At 40.3% G+C, this 16797-nt stretch overlaps 1 pseudogene; it reads right to left on the reverse strand.

Annotated features, from left to right (window-relative positions):
- Nucleotides 1–571: 571 nt before the first annotated feature.
- On the reverse strand, nucleotides 572–991 carry LOC103075659 (intraflagellar transport protein 20 homolog pseudogene; annotated as a pseudogene).
- Nucleotides 992–16797: the final 15806 nt, after the last annotated feature.

A 16797-nucleotide genomic window follows, 5' to 3' on the forward strand; every position in this document is an offset into this window, starting at 1 on the left:
TGGGCTCGGGCTAGGACTTGGGAGAGTGTATAATATGCAGTACAGAGTGGGAAACACACTGTTCCACGCAAAAACATGATACGGATTTATTCATGCAACTAGCAGTCTTGACATATTTTACACGTTTCCATAGGGAGTGTGTAATATGCAGCACAGAGTGGTGAACACATCTTACAGAAATAAGATTGTCCTGATTCATTCACGCAACCAGTGCCATCAGAAATGTCTTTGTTTTTGAAAATAATAATTTATTGCTTTTCCTTCCAAGGCTTTGTGAATTTACAAAAAAAAAAAGTTTACAGGCTGCTCAGCTCAGACTGAGAATGCAAGAGGTGAGAACCTGGACCACAATGGCCACTGGGTGTTCGCCTGCAGATAGGCACTGACATCTGAAACAAGCTCCCCCAGATTTTATTGCCTTCAGAGATGCTGCATTTCTCACACACCATCTCACATGACACACTTGGGTCATTAGTAAAGTTACTGGAATGGTACAGAGGTTTTTTTGGTTTGGGGGTTGTAGTTTTTCTTTTCTTTTTTTGCCCTTCTGCTAGAAAATGAAATTTTCAGTTCATTTCTGAAAAAAAAATTGGTCAATAAATTCATTTTGTTCTGGTTCTACTTTACACAAAGCTTCATACTCAACCTGATACCTTCCAAGCTGCATTTTCTTTTCTGCTATTAGTGCCTGGAGTTGCTGCTGTTGGGCTTCTCTCTGTATTTTTTTTTTTTCTCTCTGTTTTGCTATAGATTTGAGCAAGTTCTGAGCACCAATGGCCTTCATCCTCTCATTTTCTGCTGCTTTTTCAAATTGGTCAACAAGCTCAATTAAACCACCAACTATTTTATGAAACTGGCCAATTTTGTCCACAAAGTCCTTGCACTCTTCCTTGAGCTCTATGGTCTGCTGGGTAACCTCTGGGTCCAACACCTGCAGCTTGTTCAGCTCATCAAAGCGCGGCCCTGCTTCATCCAGGATGTCCGTGGCCATGGCTGTCCACCCCACAGCAGCAGTGCCTGCAACCCAGGCTGACGGCGGTAAGCAGCTCCTCTCTCCAGTCGGCGGCAGCCGGAGCCCTGCCCACCAGCCTCAGCCGCTGCCAAGGCTACATGACCTGTTTACCCCTAACATCACTTTCTGACATCTTTAGCTCTTACACCGCAGAGCCTGCTGGGAAACAAGAATTTTTTTAAAAAAATACATCTTAATTGGAGTATAATTGCTTCACAATACTCTGTTAGTTTCTGTTGTACACCAAAATGAATCAGGGATATGGGGACATATGCATACATATGTCCCCATATCCCCTCCCTCTTGAGCCTCCCTCCCATCCTCCCTATCCCACCCCTCTAGATCATCACAAAGCACTCCATGTGCTATGTGGCTGCTTCCCACTAGCTATCTATTTTACATTTGGTAGTGTATATATGTTAATGCTACTCTCTCACTTCGTCCCAGCTTACCCTTCCCCCTCCCAGTGTCCTCAAAACCATTCTATATGTCTACATCTTTATTCCTGCCCTGCAACTAGGTTCATCAGTACCATTTTTTTTTGATTCCATATATATATGTTAGAATACGGTATTTGTTTTCTCTTTCTGACTTCCTCCACTCTGTATGACAGACTCTAGGTCCATCCACCTCACTACAAATAATTCAATTTTGTTTCATTTTATGGCTGTGTAATATTCCATTGTATATATGTGCCACATCTTCTGTATCCATTCATCTGTCAATGGACACTTAGGTTGCTTCCACGTCCTGGCTATCGTAAGTAGTGTGCAATGAACACTATGGTACATGACTCTTTTTGAATTATGGTTTTCTCAGGGTATATACCCAGTAGTGGGATTGCTGGGTCATATGGTAGTTCTATTTATAGTTTTTTAAGGAACCTCCATACTGTTCTCCAAGTGGCTGTATCAATTTACATTCCCACCAACAGTGCAAGAGGGTTCCCTTTTCTCCACACCTTCTCCAGCATTTATTGTTTGTAGAATTTTTGATGATGGCCCTTCTGACTGGTGTGATGTGATACCTCATTATAGTTTTGATTTACATTTCTCTAATAATTAATGATGTTGAGCATTCTTTCATGTGTTTGTTGGCAATCTGTATATCTTCTTTGGAGAAATGTCTATTTAGGTCTTCTGCCCATTTTTGGATTGGGTTTTTTATTTTTTTGATATTGAGCTGCATGAGCTGCTTGTAAATTTTGGAGATTAATCCTTTGTCAGTTGCTTCATTTGCAAATATTTTTCTCCCATTCTGAGGGTTGCTTTTTCATCATCTTTATGGTTTCCTTTGCAGTGCAAAAGCTTTTAAGTTTCATTAGGTGCCATTTGTTTATATTTGTTTTTATTTCCATTTCTCTAGGAGTTGGGTCAAAAAGGACCTTGCTGTGATTTATGTCATGGAGTGTTCTGCCTATGTTTTCCTCTAAGAGTTTCATAGTGTCTGGCCTTAAATATAGGTCTTTAATCCATTTTGAGTTTATTTTTGTGTATGATGTTAGGGTGTATTCTAAATTCATTCTTTTACATGTAGCTGTCCAGTTTTCCAGCACCACTTATTGAAGAGGCTGTCTTTTCTCTATTGTATATTTTTGCCACCTGTATCAAAAATAAGATGACCATATGTGCATGGGTTTCTCTCTGGACTTTCTATCCTGTTCCATTGATCTATATTTATGGTTTTGTGCCAGGACCATACTGTCTTGATTATTGTAGCTTTGTAGTATAGTCTGTAGTCTGAAGTCAGGGAGCCTGATTCCTCCAGTTCCGTTTTTCTTTCTCAAGATTGCTTTGGCTATTCGGGGTCTTTTGTGTTTCCATACAAATTGTGAATTTTTTTGTTCTAGTTCTGTGAAAAATGTCATTGGTAATTTGATAGGGATTGCGTGGAATCTGTAGATTGCTTTAGGTAGTATAGTCATTTTCACAATGTTGATTCTTCCAATCCAAGAACATGGTATATCTCTCCATCTGTTTGTATCATCTTTAATTTCTTTCATCAGTGTCTTATAGTGTTCTGCATACAGGTCTTTCGTCTCCTTAGATAGGTTTATTCCTAGGTATTTTATTCTCTTTGTTGCAATGGTAAATGGGAGTGTTTCCTTAATTTCTCTTTCAGATTTTTCATCATTAGTGTATAGGAATGCAAGAGATTCCTTTGCATTAATTTTGTATCCTGCTACTTTACCAAATTCATTGATTAGCTCTAGTGGTTTTCTGGTAGCATCTTTAGGATTCTCTCTATATAGTATCATGTCATCTGCAAACAGTGAGAGTTTTACTTCTTCTTTTCTGATTTGGATTCCTTTTATTTGTTTTTGTTCTCTGATTGCTGTGGCTAAAACTTCCAAAACTATGTTGAATAATAGTGGTGAGAGTGGGCATCCTTGTGTTGTTCCTGATCTTAGAGGAAATGCTTTCAGATTTTCACCATTGAGGATGATGTTGGCTGTGGGTTTGTCATATATGGCCTTTCTTATGTTGAGGTAGGTTCCCTCTATGCCTACTTTCTGGATCGTTTTCATCATAAATATGTGTTGAATTTTGTCAAAAGCTTTTTCTGCATCTATTGAGATTATCATATGGTTTCTATCCTTCAGTTTGTTAATATGGTGTGTCACATTGAATGATTTGTGTATATTGAATAATCCTTGCATTCCTGGGATAAACCCCACTTGATAATGGTGTATGATCCTTTTAATGTGCTGTTGGATTCTGTTTGCTAGTATTTTGTTGAGGATTTTTGCATCTATGTTCATCAGTGATATTGGTCTGTAGTTTTCTCTTTTTGTGATATCTTTGTCTGGTTTTGGTAGCAGGGTGATGGTGGCCTCATAGAATGAGTTTGGGAGTGTTCCTCCCTCTGCTACATTTTGGAAGTGTTTGAGAAGGATAGGCATTAACTCTTCTCTAAATGTTTGATAGAATTCCCCTTGAAGACATGTGGTCCTGGGCTTTTGTTTGTTGGAAGATTTTTAGTCACAGTTTCAATTTCAGTGTTTGTGATTGGCCTGTTTATATTTTCTATTTCTTCCTGCTTCAGTCTCGGAATGTTGTGCTTTTCTAAGAATTTGTCCATTTCTTCCATGTTGTCCATTTTATTGGCATATAGTTATAGTAATCTCTCATGATTATTTGTATTTCTGCAGTGTCAGTTGTTACTTCTCCACTTTTATTTTTAATTCTGTTGATTTGAGTCTTCTGCATTTTTTTCTTGATGAGTCTGGCTAGTGGTTTATCAATTTTGTTTATCTTCTTAAAGAACCAACTTTTAGTTTTATTGATCTTTGCTATCGTTTCCTTCATTTCTTTTTCATTTATTTCTGATCTGATTTTTATGATTTCTTTCTATTAACTTTTGGGTTTTGTGTTTTTTTTCCTACTTTCTCTGTCATTTCTCTGAATTCTTTTTCAGGCAGATTGTGTATTTCCTTATTTGGTCTTGTAGATTTTTACCTTGTTCCTTTATCAGTGACATATTTTTTTGCCATCTCATTTTTTTTTTTTGGTAGGGTGGGATTTTTTTCCTGTCTTACTCATTGTTTGGCCTGAAACTTCTAACACTGGAGTTTGTAGGCTGTTGGGTAGAGCTGGGTCTCGGCGCTGAGATTAGGACCTCTGGGGTACTTCACTCTGATGAATATTCCCTGGAGTCTGATGTTCTCTGTTAGTCCAGGGGTTTGTACTCAGAGTTCCCTCTGCAGGAGCTTTGGCCTGACCCCTGGCTCATGAACCAAGATCCCGCCAGCTGCATGGGGTGACAAAGAAGAAAAAAAAAGAAATAAAGGAGCAGAACAATAACAAAGATTAAAAAAATAAAATTAGGAAACTAACAGATATGTTAGAAAGAATATAAAAATAAAAATATAGATGAAACAACAACTGGAATGTTAAACATAACCATAATAGTAAAAAAAAGGGGGGGGGGAAGAGGGTAAAAGGCCTTGGCTGTGGGTGTGGGGATTAGGCTGGGGTGGGGTTTAGGCTGTGAGCGCAGCCTATGCTTAGGACCCAGAGGGCTGCTAAAGGTCCTCAGGTGGAGTGCGGCGTGGGGCTTAGGGTCAAGCAATAGAAGGGTCCCAGGCGTGCCTCTAGTTTTGGTGGGTGTGGGACCCGGCCTGGGAGTCCAGCAGGCTTCCTGGGCCCGAGTGGGCAGAGCAAATGCCCTCTGCACCTCTCATGCGCCTCTGGTCCTGGAGGGCCCCTCCCACCTGCCTCTCCTGTTCTCCCCTGGCCTCCCTCCTATGCCCCCAGGACCAATGCTGCCCTGAGGGGTCCTTGGAGGGCAGGGGACCTGGCCTGGGAGCCCCAGTCTTCCTGGGCCAATTGGGCAGGGGAAACGGTAGGTGCACTCCTCCCTGATCCAAGCCCTTGAGGGTCCCTCCAGGTGTGGGAACACCTTCCCCCTCCCAGCCACCCCTCAGGGGCGTCGGTCCTGTCCAGCCTCCACTTCTCCTCCCCCCTCAGTCACTCCATATCCTACTTGGTCAATTGTGGGTTCCTCCCATCTCCTTGGACATCAAGGTCCCCCAACAGTGTCTGGCAGGTGCCCTAGTTGTGGGGAGACATGAAATGCATGTCTTCCCATGCTGCCATCCTGACTCTGTCCCACCCTATTTCTTTTGATTGGAACATTTAGTCTATTGACATTTAACTACTTATTGATAGGTATGTACTTACTGTCATCTTTTTCTTACTGCCATTTTATTACTTGTTTTCCACTTGTTTTTGTATTTCCTCTCTGCTTATTTCTTTTTCTTTTTGTTTCTTCCCTTGTGATTTGTTTCTTTGTTTAGAAGTATGCTGTGTTCCTTCATTTTTAATTTTCATGCATCAAATCAAGGTTTTTGGTTATCCTGGGGCTCATGTATGTTAACCTATAACTATATCTACTTGTTTTTTTTTTTTTTGCAGTACACGGGCCTCTCACTGTTGTGGCCTCTCCTGTTGCGGAGCACAGGCTCCAGATGCGCAGGCTCAGTGGCCATGGCTCATGGGCCCAGCCACTCTGCGGCATGTGGGATCTTCCCAGACCGGGGCACGAACCCACATCCCCTTCATCGGCAGGCGGACTCTCAACCACTGCGCCACCAGGGAAGCTGCAACTTGATGGATTTTTGATAACTGGCCCAGGGTTAAGAGAAGCCAAAAGAGAAGATCCAGAGGATGGGTGACATGGCTGAGAGACTGGACCCCTGCAATGTGAAGCCTCACACAGGCCTGATCCACAACCCAGAGAAGGTGAAGAAGGAGATCTGGCAGGAGCTAGGGGAGTCGCAGACCTGAAAACTGCCCAGCACCCACAAGATGAGGAACCACAGGCACACTTTAGCACACTGCTTGGGGCTATGGGCCACCTCAGAGCACTAATATGGCAGCAATTCCACTCCCAGTAATTCCACACCAAGACATATCGTAATTAAAATTGCAAAAGTTAAAGAGAGAGAATTCTAAAGGCAACAAGAGAAAAGCAAAGAGACATTTACAAGGGAATTTCCCCCCCCCCCCCATCAGCAGACAGGCTGCCTAAAGTCTTTCTGAGCCTGTAGCACCTCTAAAGACACCCACTGACATGGTGCTGCTCACCAGAGGGAAAAAAACCAGCTCCACCCACCAGAAGCCTCCATAGGCCTCTTAGACCAGCCTCACCCACCCACTAGGGGGCAGACACCAGAAGTAAGAAAAAATACGATCCTGCAGCCTGTGGAACAGAGACCACAAACACAGAAAATTAGGCAAAATAATATGGCAGGGGAACATGTTCCAAACGAAGGAACAAGATAAAACCCCAGAAGAACAACTAAGTGAAGTGGAGATAGGCAATCTATCCAAAAAAGAATTCAGAGTAATGATAGTAAAGATGATTAAAGATAGTAAAGATAGTAAAGATCTCAGAAAGAGAATGGAGGCACAGACTGAGAAGATACAAGAAATGTTTAACAAAAAGCTAGAAGATATAAGGAACAAACAAACAGGGTTGAACAATACAATAACTAAAATGAAAAATACACTAGAAGGAAACAATAGCAGAATAAATGAGGCAGAAGAACAGATAAATGAGCTGGAAGACATAATGGTGGATATCACTGCCATGGAACAGAATAAAGGAAAAAGAATTAAAAGAAATGAGGAGAGTCTCAGAAACCTCTGGGACAACATTAAACACACCAACATTTGCAAAATAAGGGTCCCAGAAGGAGAAGAGAGAAAGTGTCTGAGAAAATATTTGAAGAGATTATAACGAAAATTTCCCTAATATGAGAAAGGAAAAACTCACTAAGTCCAGGAAGCACAGGGAGTCCCATATAAGATGAACCCAAGAAGGAACATGCTGAGAGACACATTATTCAAACTGACAAAAATTAAAGACAAAGAAGTATGTTAAAAGCAACAAGGGAAAGGCAACAAATAACATACAAGAGAATCTCCATAATATTTTCAGCTGATTTTTCAACAGAAACTCTGCAGGACAAAGGGGAGTGGCATGATATATTTAAAGTGATGAAAGGGAAAAAGCTGCAACCAAGAATACTCTACCAGCAAGGCTCTAGTTCAGATTCTATGGAGAAATCAAAAGCTTTACAGACAAGCAAAAGTTAAGAGAATTCAGCACCATCACACCAGCTTTACAACATTTGCTAAAGAAACTTGTTTAACTGGAAAAGGAAAGGCCACAACTAGAAACAAGAAAATTACAAATGGGGAAGCTCACCAGTAAAGGCAACCATGCAGTAAGGGTAGGAAATCATCCACACACAAATATGATACCAAACCAGCAATTGTGAGAAGAGGAGAGTACAAATGCAGGATATTGGAAATGCATTTGAAATTAAGAGACCAGCAACTTAAAACAATCCTGCAAATATAGACTGCTGTATCAAAACCTCATGGTAACAAGAAACCAAAAATCTAAAATCGATACACACACAAAAAAGAAAAAGGAATATAAACGGAGTACTAAAGATAGTCATCAAATCACAAGAGAAGAGAACAAAAGAGAAAGGGAAGAAAAAAGACTAGAAAAAAATCCCCACCAATAACTGAAAACAACAAAATGGCAATAAGAACACACATATCACCAATTACCTTAAATGTAAATGGATTAAATGCCCAATCAAAAGATAAGAATGGCTGAATGGATACAAAAATAAGACCCATATATTTGCTGTCTACAAGAGACCCACTTCAGATTTAGGTACACATACAGACAGGAAGTGAGAGGATGGAAAAAAACATTCCATGTAAATGGAAATCAAAAGAAACTGGAAGAGCAATACTCATATCAGACAAAATAGACTTTAAAAAATAAAGACTGTTACAAGAGACAAAGAAGGACATAATAATGTCCATAATTATTACATATTATGTAATAATATTACATAATAATCAAGGGGTCAACCCAAGAAGAAGATATAACAATTGTAAATATATATATGTATGCAACATAGGAGTATCTCAATATATAAGGCAAATTCTAACAGCCATAGAAGGAGAAATTGATAGTAACACAATAATAGTGGGGGACTTTAACACCCAACTTACATGAATGGACAGATCAGACAGGAAATCAACAAGGAAACCCAGGCCTTAAATGTCATATAAGACCAGATGGACTTAATTGATATTTATAGAGCATTCCATCAGAGCAGGAGAATACACATTCTTTTCAAGTGCACATGGAACATTCTCCAGGAAAGATCACATGCTGCACCATAAATCAAGCTTTGGCAGAGGACCTTCAAGATGGCAGAGGAGTAAGACGTGGACATCACCTTCCTCCCCACAAATACATCAAACATCCATCTACATGTGGAACATCTCCTACAGAACACCTACTGAACGTTGGCAGAAGACCTCAGACTTCCCAAAAGGCAAGAAACATCCCATGTACCTGGGTAGGGCAAAAGGTAAAAGAAAAAACAGAGACAAAAGAATAGAGACTGGACCTGCACCTCTGGGAGGGAGCTGTGAAGGAGGAAAAGTTTCCACACACTAGGAAGCCCCTTCACTGGTGGAAATGTGGGGTGGGTGGGGTGGGGGAGTTTCAGAGCCAGGGAGGAGAGTGCAGCAACAGGGCTGCAGAGGGCAAAGCAGAGAGATTCCTGCCCAAAGGATCAGTGCTGACCAGCACTCACCAGTCTGAGAGGCTTGAGGCTCCGGCTATGGAGTTCAGATCACAGGGAGAGGACTGGGGTTGGCTGTGTAAACACAGCCTGAAGGGGGCTAGTGTGCCACAGCTAACCAGGAGGGAGTCCAGAAAGTCTGGAACTGCCTTAGAGGCAAGAGACCATTGTTTTGGGGTGTGTAAGGAGAGAGGATTCAGAGCACCGTCTAAAAGAGTTTCAGATATGGGGGTGAACCGTGGCTATCAGCATGGACACCAGTGATGGGCATGAAATGCTAAGGCTGCTGCTGCAGCCACCAAGAATCCTGTGTGCAAGCACAGGTCACTATCCACACATCCCCTCCCAGGAACCTGTGCACCTTGCCACTACCAGGGTCCCGTCATCCAGGGAAAACTTCCCCGGGAGAACACACGGCACACCTCAGGCAGTTGCAACATCATGCTGGTCTCTGCTGCTGCAGGCTTGCCCCACATTCTGTACTCCTCCGTCCCCCCAGCCTGAGTGAACCAGAACCCCCTAATAAGCCGCTGCTTTAACCCAGTCCTGTCTGGGTGAAGAACAGACGCTGGAAGGAGACCTACATGCAGAGGCGGGGCCAATTCCAAAGCTGAACCCCAGGAGCTGTGCAAACAAAGAAGAGAAAGGGAAATTTCTCAGTGCAGCCTCAGGAGCACTGAATTAAATCCCCACAATCAACTGGAGGTATGCTGCATCTGTGGAATACCTGAATAGACAACAAATTATCCCAAAATTAAGGCAGTGGACTTTGGAAGCAACAGTAGACTTGGGGTTTGCTATATGTGACTGACTAGTTTCTGATTTTTATGTTTATCTTAGTATAATTTTTAGTGCTTGTCATCATTGGTGGATTTAGTTATTGGTTTAGTTGCTCTCTCCTTTTTTAAAATTACTTAAACATTTTTTTTATTTTAAGAATTTTTTATCGTTAATTTTAATAATTTAATTTAATTTATTCTTTCTTTTTTTCCTCCCTTTTCTTCTGAGCTGTGGGGCTGACAGGGTCTTGGTGCTCTGACTGGGTGTCAGGCCTGAGCCTCTGAGGTGGGAGAGACAAGTTCAGGACATTGGACCCCCAGAGACCTCCCAGCCCCACATAATTGGCAAGAGCTCTCCCAGAGACTTCCATCTCAACGTAGACCCAGCTCTACCCAACGGCCAGCAAGCTCCAGTGATGGACACCCCATGCCAAACAACTAGCAAGACAGGAACACAACCCCACCCAATAGCAGAAAGCCTTCCTAAAATCATAATAAGTTAACAGACCCACCAAAACACACCACCAGACATGGTCCTGCCCACCAGAAAGACAAGATCCAGCCTTATCCACCAGAAGACAGGCACCAATCCCCTACACCAGGAAGCCTACACAAGTTACTGAACAAACCTTACCCACTGGGGGCAGACACCAAAAACAACAGGAACTACACACCTGCAGCCTGTGAAAAGGAGACACAATAAGTTAAGCAAAATGAAAAGACAGAGAAATATGCAGCAGATGAAGGAGGAAAGTAAAAACCACCAGACAAAACAAAGGAAGAGGAAATAGGCAGTCTACCTGAAAAAGAATTCAGAGTAATGATAGCAAAGATGATCCAAAACTTGAAAAAATAATGGAGAAAATACAAGAAACATTTAACAAGGATCTAGAAGAACTAAAGAGCAAACAAACAATAATGAACAGCACAATAAATGAAATTAAGAATTCTGTAGAAGGAATCAATAGCAGAATAACTGAGGCTGAAGAATGGATAAGTGACCTGGAAGATAAAATAGTGGAAATAACTATTGCAGAGCAGAATGAAGAAGAAAGAATGAAAAGAATTGAGGACACTCTTAGAGACTTCTGGGGCAACATTAAACACACCAACATTCAAATTATAGGGGTCCCAGAAGCAGAAGAGAAAAAGAAAGGAACTGAGAAAATATTTGAAGAGATTATAGTTGAAAACTTCCCTAATATGGGAAAGGAAATAGTCAATCAAGTCCAGGAAGCACAGAGAGTCCCATACAGGATAAATCCAAGGAGAAACATGCCAAGACACCATATTAATCAAACTATCAAAAATTAAATACAAAGAAAATATATTAAAAGCAGCAAGGGAAAAACTACAAATAACATACAAGGCAATCTCCATAAGGTTAACAGCTGATCTTTCAGCAGAAACTCTGAAAGCCAGAAGGGAGTGGTAGGACATATTTAAAATGATGAAAGGGAAAAATCTACCACCTAGATTACTCTACCCAGCAAGGATCTCATTCAGATTCAACAGAGAAATTAAAACGTTTACAGACAAGCAAAAGCTAAGAGAATTCAGCACCACCAAACCAGCTTTACAACAAATGCTAAAGGAACCTCTCTAGGTAGGAAACACAAGAGGATGAAAAGACCTACAATAACAAACCCAAAACAATTAAGAAAATGGTAATAGGAACATACATATCGATAATTACCTTAAATGTAAATGAATTAAATGCTCCAACCAAAAGACATAGACTGGCTGAATGGATACAAAAAGAAGACCATATATATGCTGTCTATAAGAAACCCACTTCAGACCTAGGGACACATAGAGACTGAAAGTGAGGGGATGGAAAAAGATATTCCATGCAAATGGAAATCGAAAGAGAGCTGGAGTAGCAATCGTCATATCAGACAAACTAGACTTTAAAATAAAGACTATAACAAGAGACAAAGAAGGACACTACATAATGATCAAGGGATCAATCCAAGAAGAAGATATAACAATTGTAAATATTTACGCACCCAACATAGGAGCATCTCAATACATAAGGCAAATACTAACAGCCATAAAAGGGTAAATTGACAGTAACACAATCATAATAGGGGACTTTAACACCCCACTTTCACCAATGGACAGATCATCCAAAATGAAAATAAATAAGGACACAGACGATTTGAATGACACATTAAACGAGATGGACTTCATTGATATTTATAGGACGTTCCATCCAAATACAACAGAATACACTTTCTTCTCAAGTGATCATGGAACATTCTCCAGGATAGATCATAGCTTGGGTCACAAATCAAGCCTTGGTATTTTTAACAAAATTGAAATCGTATTAAGTATCTTTTTCGACCACAATGCTTTGATACTGGATATCAATTACAGGAACAAAACTGTAAAAAATACAAACACATGGAGACTAAACGATACACTACTAAATAACCAAGAGTTCATTGATGAAATCAAAGAGGAAATCAAAAAACACCTAGAAACAAATGACAATGAAAACACGAGGACCCAAAACCTATGGGATGCAGCAAGAGCAGTTCTAAGAGGGAAGGTTATAGCAATACAATCCTACCTCAAGAAACAAGAAAGATCTGAAATAAACAACCTAGCCTTACACCTAAAGCAATTAGAGATGGAAGAACAAAAAAACCCCAAAGTTAGCAGAAGGAAAAAGATAATAAAGAACAGATCAGAAATGAATGAAAAAGAAATGAAGGAAATGATAGCAAATGTCAATAAAACTAAATCTGGTTCCTTGAGAAGATAAACAAAATTGATAAACCATTAGCCAGACTCATCAAGGAAAAAAGGGAGAAGACTCATATCAATAGAATTAGAAATGAAAAAGGAGAAGTAAGAACTGACACTGCAGAAGTACAAAGGATCATGAGAGATTACTACAAGCAACTCTATGCCAATAAAATGGACGACCTGGAAGAAATGGACAAATTCTTAGAAAAGCACAACCTTCCAAGACTGAACCATGAAGAAATAGAAAATATAAACAGACCAATCACAAGCACTGAACTTGAAACTGTGATTAAACATCTTCCAACAAACAAAAGCTCAGGACCAGATGGCTTCACAGGCAAAGTCTATCAAACATATAGAGAAGAGCTAACAGCTATCCTTCTCAACCTCTTCCAAAATATATCAGAGGGAGGAATACTTCCAAACTCATTCTACGAGGCCACCATCACCCCTGATACCAAAACCAGACAAAGATGTCACAAAGAAAGAAAACTACAGGCCAATATCATTGACGAACATAGATTCAAAAATCCTCAACAAAATACTAGCAAACAGAATCCAACAGCACCTTAAAAGGATCATATGATCAAATGGGGTTTATCCCAGAAATGCAAGGATTCTTCAATACATGCAAATCAATCAATGTGATACACCATATTAACAAATTGAAGAATAAAACCCATATGATCATCTCAATAGATGCAGAAAAAGCTTTCAACAAATTCAACACCCATTTATGATAAAAACCCTCCAACAAGTAGGCATACAGCAGACTTATCTCAACATAAGAAAGGCCATATGTGACAAACCCACAGCCAACATCATCCTCAATGGTGAAGAACTGAAAGCATTTCCACTACAATCAGGAAAAAGAAAAGGTTGCCCACTCTCAACACTATTATTCAACATTGTTTTGGAAGTTTTAGCCACAGCAATCAGAGAACAAAAACAAATAAAAAGAATCCAAATCGGAAAAGAGGAATTAAAGCTATCACTGTTTGTGGATGACATGATACTATACATAGAGAATCCTAAAGATGCTACCAGAAAACCACTAGAGCTAATCAATGAATTTGGTAAAGTAGCAGGATACAAAATTAATGCAAAGGAATCTCTTGCATTCCTATACACTAATGATGAAAAATCTGAAAGAGAAATTAAGGAAACACTCCCATTTACCATTGCAACAAAAAGAATAAAATACCTAGGAATAAATATACCTAAAGAGACAAAAGATCTGTAGGCAGAAAATTATAAGACACTGATGAAAGAAATTAAAGATGATAAATATAGATAGAGAGATATACCATGTTCTTGGATTGGAAGAATCAACATTGTGAAAATGACTCTACTACCCAAAGCAAATCTACAGATTCAATGCAATCCCTATCAAACTACCACTGGCATTTTCACAGACCTAGAACAAAAAATTTCACAATTTGTATGGAAACACAAAAGACCCCGAATAGCCAAAGCAATCTTGAGAATGAAAAACGGAGCTGGAGGAATCAGGCCCCCTGACCTCAGGGCCCCTTACTACAAAGCTACAGTAGTCAAGACAGTATGGTCCTGGCACAAAACCATAAATATAGATCAATGGAACAGGATAGAAAGCCCAGAGATAAACCCACGCACATATGGTCACCTTATTTTTGATAAAGGAGGCAAGAATATACAATGGAGAAAAGACAGCCTCTTCAATTAGTTGTGCTGGGAAAAATGGACAGATATATGTAAAAGAATGAAATTATAACACACCCTAATACCATACACAAAAATGAACTCGGGCTTCCCTGGTGGAGCAGTGGTTGGGGGTCTGCCTGCCGATGCAGGGGACACGGGTTCGCGCCCCGGTCCGGGAGGATCCCACATGCTGTGGAGCGGCTGGACCCGTGAGCCATGGCTGCTGAGCCTGCACGTCCAGAGCCTATGCTCCGCAATGGGAGAGGTCACAGCAGTGAGAGGCCCGCGTACCGCAAAACAACAACAACAACAAAAAAAACACAAAACAACAACAAAAAATGAACTCAAAATGGATTAAGGACCTAAATGTAAGGTCAGACGCTATAAAACTCTTAGAGGAAAACATAGGCAGAACATTCTATGACATAAATCACAGCAAGATCCTTTTTGACCCACCTCCTAGAGAAATGGAAATAAAAACAAAAATAAATGGGACCTAATGAAACTTAAAAGCTTTTGCACAGCAAAGGAAACCATAAACAAGAGGAAAAGAAAACCCTCAGAATGGGAGAAAATATTTACAAATGAAGCAACTGATAAAGGATTAATCTCCAAAATATACAAGCGGCTCATGTAGCTCAATATCAATAAAACAAAAAACCCAATCCAAAAATGGGCAGAAGATCTAAATAAACATTTCTCCAAAGAAGACATACAGATAGCCAACAAATTCATAAAAAGATGCTCAACATCTTGGGCTTCCCTAGTGGCGCAGTGGTTGAGAGTCTGCCTGCCGATGCAGGGGACACGGGTTCGTGCCCCGGTCCGGGAAGATCCTACATGCCACGGAGCAGCTGGGCCCGTGAGCCATGGCCGCTGAGCCTGCGCGTCCGGAGCCTGTGCTCCGCAACGGGAGAGGCCACAACAGGGAGAGGCCCCGTTGCTCAACATCATTAATCATTAGAGAAATGCAAATTAATATCACAATGAGGTATCACCTCACACTGGTCAAAATGGCCATTTTCAAAAAATCTACAAACAATAAATGCTGGAGAGGGTGTGGAAAAAGGGAACCCTCCCGCACTGTCGGTGGGAATGTAAATTGATACAGCCACTGTGGAGAACAGTATGGAGGTTCCTTAAAAAACTATAAATAGAACTACCATATGACCCAGCAACCTCACTATTGGGCATATACCCTGAGAAAACCATAATTGAAAAAGATTCATGTACCACAAAGTTTATTGCAGCACTATCTACAATAGCCAGGACATGGAAGCAACCTAAATGTCCATCAATAGATGAATGGATAAAGAAAATGTGGCACATATACACAATGCAATATTACTCAGCCATAAAAAGGAACAAAATTGAGTTATTTGTAGTAAGGTGGATGGACTTAGAATGTCACATAGAGTGAAGTAAGTCAGAAAGAGAAAAACAAATACTGTATGCTAACACACATATATGGAATTTTAAAAGCGGTACTGATGAACCTAGTGGCAGGACAGGAGCAAAGACGCAGAGTAGAGAACAGACTTGAGGGCACAGGGGGCGAAAGGGAAGCTGGGATGAAGTGAGAGAGTGGCATTGACATATATACGCTACCAAATGTAAAATGGATGGCTAGTGGGAAGCTGCTGCATAGCACAAGGAGATCAACTCGATGCTTTGTGATGACTTAGAGGGATGGGATATAGAGGGTGGGAGGGAGGCTCAAGAAGGAGGGGATATGGGGATATATGTATACATATAGCTGATTCACTTTGTTGTACAACAGAAACTAACACAACATTATAAAGCATTTATACTCCAATAAAGATGTGAAAAAAAGTCTGTCCAAAAAAAAGAAACAAACAAAAAAGAATTTCTCATTAATAATTTTTCCTTTGATTATTTCTTAAACCATCTAGTTCAGGGAACATAGTGAGATAAAAGGCAAAGCTTCTCGAATAAAACATGTTTGAGACTGTTGAATGTGGATAGGGCACTCTTACCTTTTTTACAATGATTGTCAAAAATTCATACTTAGGATCATTTGGATGTCCCTCTCGGTCCTCAGGACAGGCTGCCCCAAGATAGGCTACAATGGTATATTGAATATAGTAAACTAGATTTCCTTGAGAAACCGCTGATGAAACAAAATTATATTTACAAGCACTCTCTGCTCCCCCTCTCCTGGAAGAGGAAATAAATCTCCCATGTGAAGGTACTGTCAGTATAACAGGATAATAGAAAGCATCCTTATCACCAGATTTGGGAATTCTAGGCTAAGGAAGCTATGTAAACAAAGTTTGTTACTTCATAAGTTTGCTGCCCGAAGCACAAACCCCCGTTTTGTTAAATCTTCACAAATAATTGTTTCTTTCTCTAAAAATGATATACGAGTGGCTGCTTTAGTCTCTTCAAAAGTCTCATTTCTATGAGACCTCTGTTCATATAAA

The sequence above is a fragment of the Lipotes vexillifer genome, unplaced genomic scaffold, assembly GCF_000442215.2.
Source record: "Lipotes vexillifer unplaced genomic scaffold, Lipotes_vexillifer_v1.1 scaffold469, whole genome shotgun sequence".
NCBI classification, from domain to species: domain Eukaryota; kingdom Metazoa; phylum Chordata; class Mammalia; order Artiodactyla; family Lipotidae; genus Lipotes; species Lipotes vexillifer.